This window comes from Ictidomys tridecemlineatus, chromosome 7 (genome assembly GCF_052094955.1).
Source record: "Ictidomys tridecemlineatus isolate mIctTri1 chromosome 7, mIctTri1.hap1, whole genome shotgun sequence".
Taxonomy (NCBI): domain Eukaryota; kingdom Metazoa; phylum Chordata; class Mammalia; order Rodentia; family Sciuridae; genus Ictidomys; species Ictidomys tridecemlineatus.
The window spans coordinates 33,725,015-33,743,833 of NC_135483.1; the positions used below are offsets into that span (position 1 = coordinate 33,725,015).

At 40.9% G+C, this 18,819-nt stretch overlaps 1 pseudogene; it reads right to left on the reverse strand.

Annotated features, from left to right (window-relative positions):
- On the reverse strand, window positions 1-4,391 carry LOC101971941 (small ribosomal subunit protein eS12 pseudogene; annotated as a pseudogene).
- Window positions 4,392-18,819: the final 14,428 nt, after the last annotated feature.

Genomic DNA, 18,819 nt, shown 5'->3' on the forward strand with positions numbered 1-18,819 from the left:
TTATCTATAGACAAGCTTCACTTCCTGGGCCTCCCCTGGAATCTTCTGCTTAAGTTCTTCTTCAGCATGCCTACTCTGTTTCAAAATTAAAAATAACAAAAAATAGAAAGAAAGATTTCTGGGAAATGCACATAACACTCTTATGTCAACTCTCTGGTGAAAACATTTATTCCCCAAAACTATGCATCCAGATGGATCAAGGTCAAGATGACAGGTTATGGGCCCCATTGTACTAAATTTGGATGCCATGGCAGTTATAGTGACTCCCCTCTAGAGCAGTGGTTTTTCCAATTTGACCTTCACAGTCACCTTGAGGGCTAAGCACAGACCACTCAGCCTGCTTCCCTATCACCTCAATTTCTGTTCAGAGCTCTCGGTCCCAAAATTTACATTTCTTTCTTTCTTTCTTTTTTTTTTTCTTTTCAATTCTAGAGATTGAACCCCGGGGTACTTTACCACTGACTATATTCCCAGTTCAGTTTTTAAAAAATTTGAGGTAGGGTTTTTCTTTGTGATTCTCCTGCCTCAGTTTCAGGTAGCCTGTATCACCTCTATGTCTGATTAATATACAATTCCCTAGCAGTGGTTCCTCAACCTATCTGTCATCAAATTCACTTGGGAAACTTTTAAAAAATACATATCCTGGGGCTGGAACAGTAGCTCAGTAGTAAAGCATCTGCCTAGCATAGGCAAGATCCAATCCTCAGCACCACAAATAATAACAAATCTCAAAAAACATGTACAATACAGAAGACTAAAAATGTATTTTTTCTTGATATATATACAGAACTCCTACAAATCAACAAGAAAAGACCATTAACACAATAGAGAAAAAGAAAAAAGACATGAATAGGTGGTTCACACACTCATTAAAAAATTCAAAATATTTATAAATACATAAAATACAATTATTCCTGGATGTGGTGGTGTGTGCCTATAGTCCCAGCTGCTCAGGAAGCTAAGGTACAAAAATTGCTTAAGTTCAGGAGTTCAGGCTTTTTAGCTGACATATGCTTTTTAGATGGCTCTTTGTTCATATCTTATATTCCTTTGGACACGTTCCCTTTGACCCAGTGATTCCACTGTTCTGAATTCAGCATAGCAATGTCTTTTTTTTTAAATTTTTTAATATTTATTTTTTAGTTTTTGGCAGACACCACATCTTTGTTTGTATGTGGTGCTGAGGATCGAACCTGGGCCGCACGCATGCCAGGTGAGCGTGCTACCGCTTGAGCCACATCCCCAGCCCCAAGCATATCGATGTCTTAACACCTGTATGAAAATATATGCCTAGGCTCGGCTCAGTTCTACACCCCTATTATCCCTGTGACTCCGGAGGCTGAGGCAGGAGGATTGTAAATTTGAGGCCAACCTGGAAAGTTCAGTAAGACCCTGCTCTAATTAAAAATAAAAAGGGTCAAGGGATGTAGTTCAGTGATAGAGTGCCCCTAGACTCAATCCTCAATACAGGGTGGGGCTGGAGGTGGGGCAGAGAAGACATTTGAATAAGAAGTTTGCAGCAGCTGTTGCTTAGAATGCCAAAACCCAGAACAATCCAAATGTTTATCAGTAAGGAGTGGGTTTGGGCTTGGAATGCAGTTCAGTGGCAGTACTGGGGGATGGAATCCAGGTCCTCTACCACTGAGTTACATTCCCAGCCCTTTCTGTTTTTTTTTTTTTTTTTTAATTTTCAGACAAGGTCTAGTTAAGTTCCTGAGGCTGGCCTCAAACTTACAATCCTCATGTCTCAGCCTCTGAAGTAGCTGGCATTATAAGCCTGTGGCATCATACCCAGCCAGGAATTTATGTTAAAAAAAAAAAAAAGATGGGGACATGTCACAGGGACACAGGAGCCAAGTTAGAAGAGCTTCCAAGCTAGGGACAGTGTTGCATGCCTGAAATTCCAGCTACTCTAGAGGCTGGCACAGGAACACTAAGAATTTGAGGACAGCCTGGGCAATTAATGGGATCCTGTCTCAAAACAAAATTTTTTCAAAAAGCTGAAAATGCAGCTCAGAGGCAGAACACCCCTGGGTTCATTCAATCCCTAGTACCACAAAAAAACCAAAAACCATAAAAGAGCTTTCAAAGGCCAACACTGGAATATTGGAGCAATAAATAATATGGTATTAGATTACAATGCAGAGTATAAAGTAAATATTCATGAATCCACATTGGTATATACAAATGATTGAAAAAATAAATAAAGGGAGGAGAGACACATCTTTCTTACAGAAGAATTCTAAAAATTAGAAATGATTTATGTAGATGTCCCCTTCTCCAGGAAGGCTTAATTCCCACCTCCTCTTTGACGGTGTTTTTTTCTTCTTGACTTGCTTATTGTTGGGGAAGGAGAGGGAGTGAGAAATGATAAGGAAGATTGGCGATCGAGGTTAGCTGAAAAACCAGCCTCTACCTCAGAGCAAAGCCTCTCCAAGGAAGGGACATCATCTTTGTCCTTGGAAAGACCCACAAAGCACTCCTAGGCACATCCCCACCCTGCTAAGTGGTTTATCTACAAATAACAGGAGAGATCTGCTGTGCCAGGTGTCCCTGACTCAGGCTAGGTGGGGATCCATAGCAGCCCCCTAGCAGCCACTAATCAGCATGAGACAGGGAAATACCTGGGATGCCAGATGACCCACCCAGTAGTTTATGATGGTTGATAACGCGTTGGGAAACCATGTAGTTCAGCACGAACACCCCTTCTGGCTTAAACCAATCAGTTCAAATGAATACCCCTTTTGTACTGACCAATCACCCCTACCCAACTTGTTCCCGCCAGTGAATGTGCTAATCATGTTTTAGAGTTGTTATTTGATTTTCCCTCGGTGTGTGATGATTTGCTTAGACATGCTATGACATATGTGAGGGTCCCTGCCTTCTCCAAAGAATGTATAAAACTGCTGCAAACCCTGGGCTCAGGGCCTCTCAGTGTCACCAGTTGCTGTGTGTGCGTGGAGGACTGAGCTAGCTCGCAATAAACACCTCTTTGCTGTTTACATCGATCTTGGTCTCTGGTGGTCTTTTGGGGGTCCTGAATTCTAGCATAACAAGCCTCATGTGATAAGTCATGTTGATAGTATTTGGGGTGGGGGGTATCTTGGGGATTGAACCCAAAGGTGCTTTGTTATGTGCTACATCCACAGCCCTTTTAGTTTCCTTTTGTTGTTGTTTTGAGACAGGATCTCACTAAGTTGCTTAGGGTCTTGATAAATGGCAGAGGCTGGCCTTGAACTTGGATCCTCCCGCCTTAACCTCCCTCTATGCTGGGATTACAGGTGTGGGCCACTGCACCCAGCAATAGTGTGCACTTTTCTGTACTATTATTCCCCTGATCATAACCCCAGTCTAACAATGAGAAAAATACCTGATGAATCTAAATAGAGGAACATTCAACAAGACACCTGACAAGGACTCTCTAAAACTATCAAGGTCAAACTGTCAAGCAAAGAAACACTAGGAGACTATCCCAGACCAGAGGAAACCAAAAAGATATGATGATCAAATGTAATGCAGTATTCTGGGTGGGATCCTGGGAAGGAAAAAGATATTAGTGGAAGAACTCGTGAAATCCAAATAAAGTATACAATTTACTTAATAATTATATTCAAAACCAAAACTCCAGGAAATTCTTGGGTCACCTGCTTGGCTCCAGGCTGCTGTGAAGCACTTTGGCCACCACTGGAGAGAGTGGAGATTCTCAAACTTTGGTGCCAGTGAAATCCCCCAGAGGGGTTGTTAGTCCAATAGGCCCCCTTATGAGATTCTCATCAGTCCCATGATGAACTTGGGGATGTACCTTGTTTTTTTTTTTTTAAGAGAATCAAATTTGTAATTTGGTCATTTCCTGCATTTGATGTACGCTATTTTGGTTGGGCCCTGGGGATTAAGTCCAGGGGCACTTTTTGTTTTTTATTTTGCAGCAGGGTCTCACTAAATAGCCAAGGATCTTGCTAAATTGCTGAGGCTAGTCTCAGACTCAAGATCCTCCAGTCTCAGCCTCCCAAACCACTGGGATTACCCATGTGCGCCACTGCTCCCAGCTTGATGTACTCTTAGCCTGGGATTCTCTGTCATAGTCCTTAACTACCACACAATTGCAACTGACCACTCTAGTAGATTTTCCATCTCTGCCCACGCCTATCATTCCCATAGTTTCTTGTCATCATCAACATTAATTAGACTCATTTGATATTCAGCTCAAAGGACTTTCACCAGCTTGTTACACATAGGCTGTTACAATGAGATGCAAGCACACAAAGAAGAGTTTGGTGCTTGTCCAAGACGGGCAGCTTTGAGGATTCCATTGTGAAAGGTGCCTTTCAGAGCCTCTCATAAAGCAGTGTTAAGGTCCTGACACCGCCAGCAGCATTGCCTTCCTCCGTCATGGCTGTGGGTTCCAGGTAGAGCTGAATCTTTTTGGGGGGAAGGGTACCAGGCATTGAACTCAAGGACACTCGATCACTGAGCCACATCCCCAGCCCTATTTTGTATTTTATTTAGAGAAAGGGTCTCTCTGAGTTGCTTAGTGCCTCATTTTTGCTGAGGCTGGCTTTGAACTTGGGATCTTCCTGCCTCAGCCTCCCAAGCCACTGGGCTTACAGGTGTGTGCCACCATGCCCGGCTGGAGCTGAATCTTGAATGTAACTGAGTCTTTGCCTCCTCCTGACTGGGCAAAAGCTGGAAAAATGAGTATACCCTGTTTTTGATTTTTGGTTTGTTTGTTTTGCACACAGGGATGCTCTACCACTGAGCTACACCCCCAGCCCTTTTTTATTCTTATTTTGAGTCAGGGTATCACTAAGTTGCCCAGGCTAGCCTTGAACTTGCAATCTTCCTGCCTCAGCCTCCTGAGTCATGGGGATTACAGGCTTGTACTGCTGAGACCAACAGGACATGCATTGTTAATAAATTCTACTAGGGTTTCTGAGATGTCACATTTTGAACACACTGTACTGGAAACCAAAATCTGATATTCTACTCATAATTACTATACCCATCAATAAGATGTGAGTTCCCCTGGAACAAAAATCTGAAGATAGAAAGAGCATGAACTTCCATTTATTATGTGACATCTCCAGTCTATTTGGGGCACTCAATGAATTTCTTAATAGAATTCTTACACCATCTGACATGTGATAAGTGTGAAACGAACAAATACTGAAAATAAGGAATTAATAGGAAACCTGCTGACACATTGTCCCTTCTGATCATCCTGATCTAATAGGACCAGAAGAATCTATTTCCTTTGGCATTCAATTCTTTTATCTTACAATATAGGCATAATGATACCCGTAAGTTTGCTTGCAGAATTAGAGCCATTTCAGGGTGTTGTGTACTTCTTCCAGGGGAATCCCAAGTTCTCATTCTTCATGTTCTCCCTGCTCACAGTTCCTCTCCCTAGGATTCTCCCCAAACCAGTCTACAATCCCCACTCCACTCCAAAATACACATTCCTGGTTCAATCTGACCTTAGTTTTGCTGAAGGATTGTTTCCTTGCCCTGTCTCTGCTACTGGTAAGGACTCCTTCAGCCTGCTCCCAGAGGGCACTGTCCTTCTCCATCAGACTCCCAGCACCTGCATTCTGCATCTTTCCATTCCTGCTAAAATAAACTCTGTGTTGATAGGAAATATATCTGTCACATTTCTCACTGCCTGTCTAGCTCATGACATAGAGCATGGAGACATTAGGCGCTAAATATAAGAAAGCTATAAGAATGTTGAATGAGCCAGGTGCTGTGGCGCACACCTGTAATCTGCAACTTGGAAGGCTGAAAAAGGAGATTCATGAGTTCAAGGCCAGCCTCAGCAACTTAGCCAGACTCTGTCTCAAAATAAAAAATAAAAAGGGATAGAGATGTGGCTCAGTGGTAAAGTGGCCCTGGTTTCAGTCCTTACTATCCTATCATCACCAAAAAAAGTGAAATTTGAGAACTCTGAGTGAGTCATTTCAGTTGTAGGAAATTGGGAAGGCTCAATGGAATATGTACCATTTCTTTTGGAAATTAAAAGATAATTTAATTTAATATGTAAATGTGAATGCATAAGACCACAGGAACTGTCCCTCAACATAACCACATAATCATTCCAACAATATCATCATGACTTAATAAAAAGAGAACAGCATTCCTTTTCTGCTTTATTATTTTTAAATTTTATATGCATACATAATGTATGTATATAAAATTTTAATATATATGTTTATAAAACTATGTATATATATATTTTTTTGGTATTGGGTATTGAACCTAGAGAGGTTTTTACCACTATCTAGTGCTGTCTGCTCCATCCAATCTGGACCTTTAGTCATTCCTTTGCCCCCTGTATCTATGCCGAGTATGATACCCATCTCCACTTTGGTTATAGATTGTCTAGGTATTAAGATGCTTGTGTTCAAGAACCCTTATTTTGCTTAATAATGGCCCCAAACACAAGAGCAGTAATGCTGGAAACTCAGAGATGCCAAAAAGAAGGCTTAAAGTGCCTCCTTTAAGGGAAAAAGGTGGAAAGTTCTTGACTTTTACATTGTTGGGGGGACCGTAAATTATTACAACCTCTATGGAAATCAGTATGGAGGTTCCTCACAACACTAAGAATGAAACTGCCCCATGTCCCAGCTACACCACTCCTTGGAATTTATCCTAAAGTCATCATACAATAGTGATACAAGCATACCCATGTTTATAACAGCACAACACACAATAGCCAAACTAAGGAAACAGCCTAGGTGTCCATCAATGGATGAATGGATAAAAAAAAATGTGGTATATATACACAATGGAGTTTTATTCAGCCATAAAGAAAAGTGAAATTACAGCATTTGCAGGAAAATGGATGGAACTTAAGAACATCATGTTACATGAAATAAGCCAAACTCAGAAAATCAAGGGTCACATGTTTTCTCTCACATGTGGAAGATAGAGAGGAAAAAGGGAAAGGAGGGAGGCAGATCTTATGAAAATTGATGGGAGATCAGGAGAGCAAAGGAGAAGGATCGGGTGGAGATGGGGGGAGAGACAAATGAAAAGGGAAATACTGGGGGTGACATTGGCCAAATTATTTTGTTATATCCTGTGCATGTATTGCATGTATGAATATGTAACAATGAATTCCACCTTGGTGTATACTTATAATGCAACAATAAAAAATATGGGGAAAAGGTAAAAAGTCTTGATTTAATAAGGAAAGAAAAGCATTGTGTGCGAGTTGCTAAGAATTTACAGGACATTTTGAGAGATGTACACATAATTTTTATTGTAGGATATTGTTATAATTTGTCCTATTTTATTATTAGTGATGCTGTTAATCCATTACTGTGCCTACTTTTTTCTTTTTTCAGTACTAGGGATAGAACCCAGAGCCTCACATACACAAGGCAAATACCCTACTCCTGAACTACATTCTCAGCCCTTTTTAGACAACAGTGTGCTAAGTTACTGAGGCTGGGTTACAGGCATGCATTACCATGCCTGTAGCATACTCTTCCTATTTGCAGGACCCCGGGGTACTGGGGATTGAATCAGGGGTGTTCTGGCACTAACTCATATTTTTAACCCTTTTAAAATTTTATTTTGTATTTTGAGACAGCGTCTTGCTAGGTTGCAGAGGCTAACCTCAAACTTGCAATCTTCCTGCCTCAGTCTCTGGAGTAGCTGGGATATAATCATGTGCTTTATGTGACTATAAGTCATACTTAATTTTTAAATTAAACTTTATTATAGGTACATATGTATAGGAAAAATAACGTATAAATAGGATATGATACTAGCTGCAGTTTTAGGCATCTATTGGGGATAAGAAGGGGACTACTGTATACTTGTTTGCATATTCATCTACTGGACAAATATTCACTGAGCAGTTACTTTGCACCAAGTGATAGGCTGGGCACAGCAGATGCCAAGTGGATGAGAGATGAGCTTTTTCTTGAGGAGGTGGTGATAGGCTGTAAGTTGAGATACATGTCAACAAACCATTATATACAGAGGGTAGCAGCTGTGGGTGTAGGTCCAAAGTGATATGGGGCCTCTTCAGCAGAAGGATGGCTCAGGTTGGAAAGGTGAGCTAAACTCATGGAAGAGGTGATAGTGGGATTTGAGAGCAGGTAAAAGGTGTTTTTCTGCAGAACAACAGAGGAAAGTCATGCAAATGGAGGGAACACCAGTAAACAAGGTCAGAAGCTCGAAACAGCATGACAAAGGACAGGTGGTCTCCCAGTCACTGCTGTCGCCACAAAGGACATAAAGAGAATTGGCACAGCTCAGCGGTAGACCACATGCTCAGGATGCACAAGGCCCTGGGTTCAACCTATGGCACCATCAAAATAAATTAATAAATATAATTTGTCAAAAAAAATTATTTAAGACGTGTGAAAAACTGAATAGAATTTGCTTGAAAATTACAAAGAAAAATTATAGAAATCAGGTACAGTGGTGCACAGCTGGAGTCCTAGCCACCCTAGAGGCTGAGAGGAGAAGGGATCGCTTGAGCCTAGGAGTTTGAGACTAGTTTGGGCAACATAGTGAGATCCTGTCTAAAAAAAAAAAAAAAAAAAAAGAAAGGAAGGAAGAATGAAAGAAAGAAAGGAAAGAAGGAAGGAAGGAAGAGAAAGAAGTTATAGGGTGTAGCTAAGTGATAGAGCATCTATTTAGGATCTGCATTGCCCTGAGTTCAATCCCCAGTGCCAAAAATAAAATAAAATAAAACAAAACAAAAATTATCTATATTGTTATTATATAGGTAGTAATTGTGAGTCTGCTCTAATTTTTAGAACCAAAAAAAAAAAAAAACCAACTGAATTTATGTTTTGGGGTGGTATACTTTTCCCCAAAACCCTGTCCAGTGGCTCATTTGGCAGCTCTGCTGAAGGACTTCATTTTCCCCAGTGGCCTCCCTTAATCTTTTTTTTTGTCAGTATTTCTCTCTGGAAGACCTTGTTCTCAGCCTTGCCAATTTCTTCCTTTTTAGTTGTTTTCTGGTTAACTCAGTGTTTGCCTATGATTCTACCATTTCTACATCATTTTCATCAACTGTCTGAAACCTGCACAAAGGTTATTTACATTATCTCAATTTTTGTATCCCAAACTAAACAGAGATGCTTGGACAATGGTTACCAGCTCTGATGATACAGGAAAGAAGACTAAGTGTCCTCTCCTCTCAGTCATCAACACAGAATACAGGGGCCTACCCACCACCCCTTCAGATGCCAATTGCAAGTCCCAGGGGGTTTTATGTGAACTTCAGACACACAGGCTGTAAATAGGGTCCCCCAGCCTCTTCCTCAGTTTCCATTAGTTTCCTAGATTGGCTCACAGAACTTAAGGAATCCCATAACCATGCTTTTATAAAGGGAATTAGAAAGGGTACCAATGAAAATGAGATGGAGAGATGGATGGGGCAAAATATGGGGTTAGGGGGACAGAGTGTCCACCTAGGAACCTCCAAGAATCTAGCTATCCAGAGGCTCCCAGAACCCTGTTTCACTACATAGGCATGAATTATTGGCCATTGGTGATTAACCCAACCTTTAGCCTCTCTGCCTTCCCCAGACTCATCCTGCCGTAATCTTCCCACTGTCCAATTTGCCATCACGAAGCAACCTAGGGAATGACAGCCTTCAGTCAGCTCATTAGTACGGAAGAATGTATTTATCACTTTGGACACTTTAAGGACTTTAGAATGTGTATGTCAGGACCAAGTATATACAGTGGTCCTTCAATATCCCCAGAAGGATTGGTTCCAGGACCCTCAAGAGTCCCCAGATCCTCAGATACTTAGGATTCTTAGGAAAAAAATGGTATAGGGCCAGGCATGGTGGCACTTAGGAGGCTGAGGCAGAAGGATCACTTGAGCTTAGGACTTTAAGGCCAGCCTGGGCAACTTAGCAAAACCTCATCTCAAAAAAAAAAAAATAATAATAATAATAATTGCAAAAATAATTAAATGGTGCAGCATTTACATATAACTTATGCACATATCCCTATTATGGTTTGGCTATCAGGTACCCCTCAATTGTGTATTAATGCAGGAATATTGAGAGGCAAAATGATTAGATTGTGAGAACTGTAAACTAATCAGGCCATTCCATTAGTCCTAGCTTGAATGGATTAACTAAGTGGTAACTGTGGGCAGGTGGGTTGTGGCTGGAAGAGGTGGGTCATTGGGGATGTGCCTTGGAAGGATGCATCTTCCCTTTGGCCCCTCTCCCTCTCTCTGCCATGAAGTGAGGAGCTTTCCTCAGCTGCTGCCTTCCACCACAGTGTTCTACCTCATCTCAGGCCCAAACCAATGGAGTAGGACCACCATGGACTAAATCTCTGAAACCATAAACCAAAATAAACTTTTCCTCCTCTAAGTGGGTCTTGTTGGGTACTTTTGTCATAGCCACGTACACCTGACTGACACATTCCCGTTATCTTATTTATTTTTGCGGTGCTGGAGATCAAACCTGGGAACTGTATGCTAGCCAAATGCTCTACTACCGAGCTATATCCCCAGCCCTGAATTTTTTAATTTTTATTTTTTATCTGAGGCTGGTTGAATCTGCAGATACGGAGGGCTCACTATATTTCACAATATCACACAGCTGAAGAAGAACTGCTAGAGTTCCATGTGGCTAAAGTATTGAACGTGAGGCAGGCACAGTGGGAAAACTCTTTTGACTTTTGCCAACCGGAAGTCTTCAGCTAGTAACTGCAACTTTCTGACTTTCAGATTCTTCATCATCTACCTTGAGGAAGCTGTCACAGGAGTTCAACAAAACCACACAAGTGAGAAGAGCCGAACTTGTATCAGGAATATGACTGTCCCTCAGGAAATATTCATGTTCTTTCCCCACAATGCCTTGGATGTTCTGCATTACATTTTATTGATTGATCGACTTGTACACTGATCGATTTTTATCTTATCACTACTCTGTCAAATAAGTACAAAACCGCAGAGATGAACTTGTTATGCTGCAGGGGAATAAAGAGAGGAACTCTTTGTTGATTTTTTAAGACAATGTTACCCAAGAAGTTAGTTTCCCATTGAATAGAGAGATAAAAGCTGAACAAGAATGCAGGACATTACATATGCAGAGGATGATACTGCTGAGACTAAACAGAGCTGGCATCTGTGAGACATGCACAGACTTTTTATTCCAAGGCCATGGGATTCTGGAATCCATCCCTTCCTACATGTCATTTATTCTAAAGAAGTAAGTAAATTAGACAGTGAAACAGGAGAATCAGCCTGGCTCATTACAGCGATAAAATTGAATTTATAAATAAAAATAAGAAATGGAGCACATCCTGGAATCTTCTGAGAAATTATTGATAAATGTGGGACTGGATTGACAGCTCATCTGAAATGCAATTTTCTGTTTATTGTTCTCTAAAATCACTTCTGAATTCATGTTTTAATATATTTGTTTTTGGAATGTTTTATTTCCCTCAAGAATGAAGGGGTTCTTATTTGAAAATGAGCTAAGTGGTTTGCAACCATTTACAATGGAAATTTATATGCTGTGACAGTAGCCTAAATGTAACGTTTACCTTATATTATTCCAGTTACTTCAGAGGTACCTCAGAGACTAAATCTCACCAGCAAGTAAAGAATAAGGTCCTGGTATTCTTATGAGAAATTGAACAGTATAATGGAATTTGTTATCAAATCAGAATCTTAAGATCATGAACAGCATGAGGAAACGGATTTGAGATTTTGATCTTTGTGATTCATGTTCCAGCTATACAGTTACTACATAATAACAGTAACTCAAGAGAAATTGCCTGTCACATCTCTGAGGTGACTTTTCAGCTATTTTTCTTTAGGGTTAATTTTCTAGGTATAAGTTGCAAGGATGAATTATCACATTTAAAAAAGAAAAAAAATGCTGATAAGCCATATATTAATCATATACACCCTTGGTAAAAGTTGTAACCAAGAAATGGTCATGTAAGCATTAAAGGAATATTTAAGGAAATTATTGATTTGAGAACATTCATTTTGCAGAGCTGGACTAGATATAAACAATGAGACCCATTTGGAAATCTAAATTTCTCAATATCACTTTCAGAAATGATCCACTTATCATCTGTTACTTCCAATTCCCCAATAGAAGAGCTTTCTTTTCAGTGAATTTTTGAATATATAAGGAAACTTCTATAAACACATTAAAAAGAAACTAACTCAATAACCAAGGACCTGAATCAGCAGTTCACCGAAATAGAAACACAAATAGCTTTTAAAAATGAAAAATGCTTAAACGAGGCAATTGTTAAAGAAAAAAAAAAGTTGTGTAAGAAATGCAATCTGACCCACAACTTGGATCAGCAACAAATAATATTTATGTAATACGAAAACCCTAAACGTAACTAGCTTACTGAACAAAATGGACTTGGGAAAGGAAGCTGCCAACCTCCTCATCACCTTACTTTTGAGCCTCATTGATGAAATAACAGATAGTTTTTGTAGCTTTTCCAAGTATTTTTGGGTTATTAATGAATAGTCTCTCCCCCCACCCCAGGGTAACCCAGAGTTAATTTGATGTCAAAATATCCAGCTTTTATTCAATTTATACTTTTCCTCATCACAACTTAGACCTGACACAGGCTTCAAGTTTGCAGTGTTCAGGAAGCATACATACGGCTTCCAAATAAATTCAAGATTCCTAATTAAATATGAATTGTGAAAAACAACAAATACTTCTGGTAGAATCATGTCTCCAATAATATGTGAGATGTACTCATATTTTAAAGCATTTAGATATAACTGGCCATCCAGTTATTTTCATTTGCTCAACCGGGTGACTCTAGGTATAGGGTCAATGTCACATGTTCTATCTTGCTCACTGTGCTGCCCCCACTTATAGGCACACATGGAAAGGGTAGAAATCAGAGGAAGAAAAGCTCTTGATTTGCATAGTTGTCATTTGCCCTGAGTTCCCTCTTGGAGTATCAGATGTCCAAAGCTGACTCAAGGGACCAGTCCCATCTCTGGGGGTGTTTTAGATTAGTGACCTGGACCATTGACAACTGTCTCCTCAGCACATAGCCTCTGGTGGTTCACTCTTTGTTGAAATCATTTTTCACCCTTCCAGATGGTTCTGTTGGGTGAGAAACTTTTGATAGCAACCCAAGGGCAGCTTTCTTCCACAGCATCCAATCTAATTGCTGAGCGCAGTGGTGCACACCTGTAATCCCAGCAATTTTGGGGAGGTTGAAGCAGGAGGATCACAAGTTCAAAGCCAGGCTCAACAACTTGGCAAGGTTGTAAGCAACTTCTTAGTGAGAACTTAACTCAAAATAAAAAAATAAAAAGGGCTTGGGATGTGGTTTAGTGGTTAAATACCCCTAGCTTCAATCCCTGGTTACAAAACAAACAAACAAACAAAATCCAATCTCATCCACAGAAAACCATGTCCTCACTCCCCACATCCTTGGAAATGTTCAAACTTGATCATTATTCTGCTCGCAGGCAGGTTGCTCTGGCCAGCTTCTGGCCTTTGAATTTTCTTCCTTTCCTTCCTCCAAATTTCCAGGAACACCCATTGGTCTCTTGGAACCCGGTTCACTTGGTCTAGAACAAGTGGGAAGAGTCATTCTCCCAGCCAGCATTGGAGTCGGGGTGGGAAATATAACCCAGATGACCCTCTCCAAAGCAATCCTTGTTACTCACCCCTTCAACCCTCCGTTAATTCTTGGCCTTCTCTTTTTTATTTTTTTGTACCAGGATTGAACCCAGGGGCAATTGCCACTACACCACAGCCCAAGCCCTTTTTTATATTTTATTTAGAGACAGGGTCTCACTGAGTTATGGTCTTCTCTTTTATAGACTGAAGGTAGTTAGTGGCCAGAGCTGGAAAAATCACTCTGGGGCCATCTCATTTGCAAATGCTACATGGATTATCTAGAATCTCTGTTAGAATGTGGGGCTTCTTTTTACCTATTGTTCTCAGATTTAGAGTCTTAATTGAATTTCAAAGACTGAAAAAAATCTATTTTAAAAATCTATTATATAACTAAAAAATGGTTATATAATCATATTGTGTAGATGATGAGAGGGGAAGTGTGTATGTGGGGCGTGGATGAGGGTGAGATAAACCAAGCTTCTCATTTATCTTAACAGGGAGGCAGAAGAGAGTATCTAATACTGACAAATCAAGAAGTAGCAGCATGGGGCTGGGGTTATGGCTCAGTGGCAGAGTGCTTGCCTAGCATGGGTGAGGCACTGGGTTTGATTCTCAGCACCAAATATAAATTAATAAATAAAGATCCATCAACAACTAAAAATTAAAAACAAGAAAAGAAAGAAAGAAGTAGCAGCATAAGCACAACCTTAAAAATATGGAGCTAAATAGCAATAGAAGAGCCAAGTAGTTAGAAATGTTTGCCTTTAAATCCAGGCATGGTGACCCACACCTATAACTCCAGAGACTGCTGAAGCAGGAGGATCACAACTTCCAGGCCAGCCTCAGCAACACAATTTAGCAAGACCCTGTCTCAAAGCAAAAATAAAAAAGGACTGAGGTGTGACTCAGTGGTAGAATGACCCACTGCAAATGAGAGAGAGTAAGAAAGAAAGGGAAAGAAATAAAATCTTTGCCTTTAGGAAGTGAGACTGGGTGGGGGTTTTCAGATGAGACAAAGATAACTGCTGCTTCTCAATATAAACTTTTAAATATTAATTTTGAGCACTGTATTATTTTGATCACAATAAAACTATTTAAATGACAATTTTTTTCCAATACCACAAATAAAATATACAGTTATCAAAACGAATGAGATAGGGCGTGGGGGGGGTAGTTCAGTGGTAAAGCCCTTGCCTAGCATGCATGAGTCCCAGCAACAATCCCCAGCAACACTCCCCTCCCTCCCAGAAAAGAGGCAAAGGTATTACAATAACGATAGCTAACATGTACATAGTATTTGATGTGATCAGTTGTTGTCTTAAATTCTGGGTTTATATTAACTCATTTAATCTATGTATCTTATTTTCCTAGGGTTGCTGTAACAAACGTACATTCAATTGGGTGGTTTAGAACCAGAGAATTCATTGTTCCATGCAGGTCTGCAAGCTAGAAGTCAGAAATCCAGGTGTTGGCCTAACTGTGCTCCCCCTGAAACCTTAGGGTAAAGACCCCTCTTGACCTCTTTTAGATTCTGGTAGCTCCAGAAATTCCTTGGCTTGTGGCAGCATAACTCCAATCTTTACGGGGAGTTCTTCCTGTGTGCATGTCTATGTCTCTGTGCCCAAATTCCTCTCTTTTATTATTTATTTTTTTATTTGTTTGTTTGTGATGCTAGAGATTGGACCTAGGACCTATAGCATGTGCTAAATAAGTGCTATATCCCTGAGCCACATCCTCAGCCCTACCCCCACCTCTTTTAAGGATATCAGTCATATTGAATTAGGGCTGACCCTAACAACCTCATTTTAATTTGATTACCTCTGTAAAGACCCTATTTCCAAAAGAAGTCAAATTCTGAGGTATTAGAGGTTATTAGCACTTTAACATATCTTTTTGGGGGATACAAGCCAATCCATAATATTATACAAGGAGGGCTGGGGATGTGGCTCAAGCGGTAGTGCGCTCGCTCGCCTGGCATGCATGAGGCCCGGGTTCCATCCTCAGCACCACATACAAACAGAGATGTTGTGTCTGCCGAAAACTAAAAAATAAATATTAAAAGATTCTCTCTCTCTCTCTCTCTCTCTCTCTCTCTCTCTCTCTCTCTCTCTAAAAAAAAATATATATTATACAATGAGCCAAGCACCATTCTTACTGCAATTTTATAGATGAGGAAATCAGAGCACAGAGAAATTAGGTAATTTACCCAAGAAGACATGGCTAGTTAATTTAAACCCAAGAAGTTTAGCTCCCAAATCCTGGGCTCTTAACATCTAGACCACACTACTTTCCTACATTAAGCACACAAAGCAAGATCTGTGAGTAGATTATGCTATCCTTTGTGTGAAAAGAAATTAGGGATAGTTGGCTTTCAACTTGCGCCACAGAGCCCAGCTTTGTTTGGTCAAGGATCAAATAAATCCATGCATAACTAAAGAATCAAGTGTCTTAATCTAATTCAGATAAAATGTGTGTTTAGGCCACGCATGGTCCTGTATTCCTGTAATTCCAGCAGCTCAAGAAACTGAGGCAGTTTGATCGTGAGTTCAAAGCCAGCCTCAGCAACTTAGCGAGGCCAAAAGCAACTCAGTGAGACCCTGTCTTTAAATAAAATATTAAAAAGGGCTGTGCATGTGACTCAATCCCTTATACCAAAAAAAGAAAAGAAAAAAAGTCTGTTTAACACCAAAGCCCTCCAAGCTGCTAGGATCACTTGTTCCTTTATCACTAAAGTGAGAAACCCAGTGACCTCCTCTTATCCTAAAGCTTCTTGTGGGGCTTACATGTCACCTTGTCTCTTCTGACAGTATTTATTCTTCCCATCTCATTCCCTTCCTAGACTGCCCCCTTTCAAGATCTCCACCCACAGTAGTCACCGCCTAATGTGTACCATCTCTCTAAGGGCCAGGCTGGGATGACTCAGAGATCTCGTGAAGGTTCAGAGCTATGCAGGGAAATTACATCTCAAGGAAACTCAAAGAAAAAATCAGAAATGGAGTATTCTACATCCTTGTTCCTCACAATTCCTTAGTCATTCCCTTCCACTTTCTCTTCCAGTGGGCGCTAGGCTCCTCTGCTTCTGATTCCCCCATCTCTTCCCTGTCAAACCATCTGCCCTTGTTATGGTTTAGATGTGAGGTGTCCCCCAAAAGCTTATGTTTTTTTTTTTTAAATATTTATTTTTTTTAGTATTTGGCGGACACAACATCTTTGTATGTGGTGCTGAGGATCGAACCCGGGCCGCACGCATGCCAGGCGAGCGCGCTACCGCTTGAGCCACATCCCCAGCCCCCCAAAAGCTTATGTTGAGACAGTGTGAGAAGGTTTGGAGGAGAAATTATTGGATTATAAAAACCTTAACTCAATCAGTGAATGGGGATTAACTGAGTGGTAACTGAAGGTGGGTAGGGTGTGGTGGAGGAGGTGCATCATTGGGGGTATATCTTTAGGGTATTTATTTTGTATCTGGGGAGTGGAGTCTCTTTCTCTCTCTCTCTCTCTCTCTCTTTCTCTCTCTCTCTCTTTCTCTCTCTCTCTCTCTCTCTCTCTCTCTTTCTCTTTCTCTCTCTCTCTCTCTCTCTCTCTGTCTCTCTCTCTCTCTCTCTGCTTCCTGATAATCATGTGAGCTGCTTCCCTACACCACACTCTTCCGCCAGGATGTTCAGCCTCAGCGCTAGCCCTGAGAAATGGAGCTAGCTGTCTAGCTGTCTATGGACTGAGACCTCTGAAACCATGAGCCCATAAATAAACTTTTTCTCCCCTAAAATTTTACTGGTCAGTCTTTTAGTCACAATAGTGAAAAAAAGCAGACTAAAACAGCCTTTTAGTCCTCCAAACAAACTATTCTTGCTATACCAGGAGAGGGGAATAAAGAGAGAAAGAAGGGCCACATCTTTCTTCCCAAAAAGACCCACGCAAAACATTTCTATCCAGGAAGAGTTCTTCCTCCAGCTTTCTGAAAAATGACTTTTTCCCCCTCCCCACCGATGCAGACTTTGAGATCCATCTACAGTTCAACGAACACTAGTTCCTATATCCACCCTATTTCGAATGGAGCCTGTTCCCAGGATTGAACACACCATCCCTCTGTCTTCAGTTTTGCCTTCAGAATGAAGGCGTTGCCCTAAGGAGGGATTCAGTTGCCACATGTAAATGGTGGAGAACGGAGGCTGGCCTGGGAGCTCTTGGGGGGCTCCTGCTGTTACTCTCAGCTATTAAACTTGAGACACCAGTAGTTTCCTTGGGCTCCCACTGCATAATACTACAAACTAGGTGCTTTAAGGAACAGAAATCTATAAAAATAAAATTCTATGAAGACAAAAAAAAAAAAGAACAGAAATCTATTCTTTCACATTTTAGAGGCCGGAAGCTGTTATCAAATGCCATCTTCCATTTGAAGGCCCTAGAGGAGAATCCTTTGTTGCCCCTTCCTGCTATGATGGTTCCTGGCACTCTTTGACCTTCCTTGGCTTATAGTTACATTCCTCCAAACCTGACCCTAGCAGCACATGGTCGTCTTTGCTGTGTGTGTCTATACATGTCTGTGTGTTCACTTTCTTCTTTTCTTTTCCTTCCTTCCTTCCTTCCTTTCTTTCCTTTCTTTCTTTCTTCTTTCTTTTTTTTTTCCTTTTTTTGGTGCCTGGGCCAGAACCCGGGGTCCCATGCATGCTAAGCATGCACTCTACCACTGAGCTATATGCCAGCCCCTCTCTTCTTATAAGGAAACCTGTCACATTAGACTAAGGACCCACTCTAATTCAGTGTGACCTCATCTTAATTAATCACACCAACAAAAACCCTCTCTCAAAATAAAGTCACATTCCTGCTCTGAATAGACAGGAATTTTAAGGAGACACTGTTCAGCCCAGCACAGTTGACAGAGCCATATCTGAGGCTTAGAGTTCTATGCAACTCAGGCCAGAGCTGTCAGGGTCAGGTGCTGTTAGAGACCTGCTGGGTGGACTTCTCCAGCTCTTCCCAGTGCTTCCTGCCTTCTGGGCTTCAGCTACTTGCTGAGGCGGGCCTTGAGATCCTCCTGCCTAAGCCTCCTGAGGCACTGGGATTATAGGCATGTGTTAGGCAAACACTAACAATTAGGAAATAAACAGAAACTACTTCTTGGACCCAGGAATATCCAGAAGCTGAAGATTCAAGGAGAACAGAGACTCAGATCCTGTTCACTGAGCTACAATCCCTGAATGACTGAAGT